We start from the raw sequence: 2,500 nt of genomic DNA on the forward strand, positions 1-2,500 counted from the left end.
ACAGCGCTGGTTCAGGCACGGCGGGCAGTGGTGGAATCGGCAGCGCCGACGAAATCGGCAAAGTCGGCAGAATCGGCAGCGCAGATTTTTCGACGAACACGGGCTGGACGGTGGACTGTCCAGGCCAGGCAGGAAAATTCGTCGAGGGGACACGCTGAGGAAACAGCGCTGGTTCAGACACGGTGGGCGCAGTGTTGGAATCGGCAGCGCCGAGAAAATCGGCAAAGTCGGCAGAATCGGCAGCAGGTGCTGGCGATGAGTCAGGACGGACTGGATAGTCCAAGGCTCGATGAGAAAGACCGCTGGTTTAGACACTGGGGCAGTGGCAGCCCGCGGGGCTAGTGTCGGCAGACTCGGCAGCAGTGTCTGCCGATTCGGCAGCGTTGGCTTGTTGGCGCGGGGGGCCGATGCGAGTGGGGACTTGGGCAGCGGGCAGTGAAAGCAAGAGTTTCCCCGATGCTGCCGGGAAAAACGCTCCCCGGGATGGCCGGGTGAGATGACCCGGCGGCCCGCGACGGGTCATTCAATTCCATGCCCCGTCAACATAACTCCCGATGTACTGTTTGCTTTTTCGGAAGAAGAGATCCATCCCCCCATCCTCGGCCAGCCAAAAACGCTCCAATTAATGGCCGGGTGAGATGACCCGGCGGCCCGCGACGCGTCATTCAAATCACTGCCCTATCGGCTACAACTGCTGATGGGTGGGATTAGAGGCCTGCCATGGTGGTGAGGGGCGGCGAGGACCGTGAAAGCTAGAGTTTTTCAGAGGCTGCCGGGAAAAAGGCCCCTCGGGTGGCGGGGTGCGAGGACCAGGCGCGTCATTCAATTCTCTTCCCTATCAACTTGGCTCCCGTTGGCGGGATTGGAGGCCTACTGTTTGTTACAGGGCTAAAATCGTCAGGGGAAGAGCTGACGAAACAATGCTGGTTTGGATGCAGGGGGTAGTGTTGGAATCGGCAGCGCGGACAAAATCGGCAAAGTCGACAAAAAAGACTGTTGGTCTGGACATCGGGGCAGCGGCAGCCATGCCGACAGGGGGGGAAATCGGCAGCGCAGATTTGTGCAGCTGCAGGTTCGTCGGGGAAATCGGCAGCGCAGATTTTTCGATGAACATGGGCTGGAAGATGGACTGTCCAGGCCAGGCAGGGAAATTCGTCAAGGGGACACGCTGACGAAAGTAGGCTCGTCGGTGAAAATCGGCAGCGCAGATTTTTCGACGAACAGGGGCTGGATGCTGGACCGGCCGGGCCAGGCAGGAAAATTCGTCAGGGGGGCACGCTGACGAAAAGAGGGGCTGCCGCGTGGAAAATCGGCAGCGCAGATTTTTCGACGAACATTCGTCAGGGGGGCACGCTGACGAAAAGAGGGGCTGCCGCGTGGAAAATCGGCAGCGCAGATTTTTCGACGAACAGGGGCTGGATGCTGGACCGGCCGGGCCAGGCAGGAAAATTCGTCAGGGGGGCACGCTGACGAAAAGAGGGGCTGCCGCGTGGAAAATCGGCAGCGCAGATTTTTCGACGAACATTCGTCAGGGGGGCACGCTGAGGAAAACAGGGGCTGCCGCGTGGAAAATCGGCAGCGCAGATTTTTCGACGAACATTCGTCAGGGGGGCACGCTGAGGAAAACAGGGGCTGCCGCGTGGAAAATCGGCAGCGCAGATTTTTCGACGAACAGGGGCTGGATGCTGGACCGGCCGGGCCAGGCAGGAAAATTCGTCAGGGGGGCACGCTGACGAAAAGAGGGGCTGCCGCGTGGAAAATCGGCAGCGCAGATTTTTCGACGAACAGGGGCTGGATGCTGGACCGGCCGGGCCAGGCAGGAAAATTCGTCAGGGGGGCACGCTGACGAAAAGAGGGGCTGCCGCGTGGAAAATCGGCAGCGCAGATTTTTCGACGAACAGGGGCTGGACTGGCCGGGCCAGGCAGGAAAATTCGTCAGGGGGGCACGCTGACGAAAACAGGGGCTGCCGCGTGGAAAATCGGCAGCGCAGATTTTTCGACGAACAGGGGCTGGACTGGCCGGGCCAGGCAGGAAAATTCGTCAGGGGGGCACGCTGACGAAAGTAGGCTCGTCGTGGAAAATCAGCAGCGCAGATTTTTCGACGAACAGGGGCTGGACGCTGGACTGGGCCAGGCAGGAAAATTCGTCAGGGGGGCACGCTGACGAAAACAGGGGCTGCCGCGTGGAATGGCAGCCTACACGCAGATGCGAATTCGGCAGCGCACGATGGCTTGAGCAGGTCATGGGTTCGACTTGGCGCGATCTGAAACCTGGACGAGGGACTGTCGACGCTGGACGAGCCAGCGCGGTGGCCTGTCGTGCCCCGTTCAGGGGGGGCCTGCCGCGGAGACAGCCCTCGCGGGCTCGACAGCGCAGGCCAGCGTCCCCGACGTCGCTGGCCGCGGCAGGCGAGCTGCCGGGGTTCCCGCATTCCTACAAGAAAACGTCGTGCTTTCCACATGAAACCAATCCAGTAAAATCAGCCATATTTTTATGAGG

The sequence above is a fragment of the Populus nigra genome, chromosome 2 (genome assembly GCF_951802175.1).
Source record: "Populus nigra chromosome 2, ddPopNigr1.1, whole genome shotgun sequence".
Taxonomy (NCBI): domain Eukaryota; kingdom Viridiplantae; phylum Streptophyta; class Magnoliopsida; order Malpighiales; family Salicaceae; genus Populus; species Populus nigra.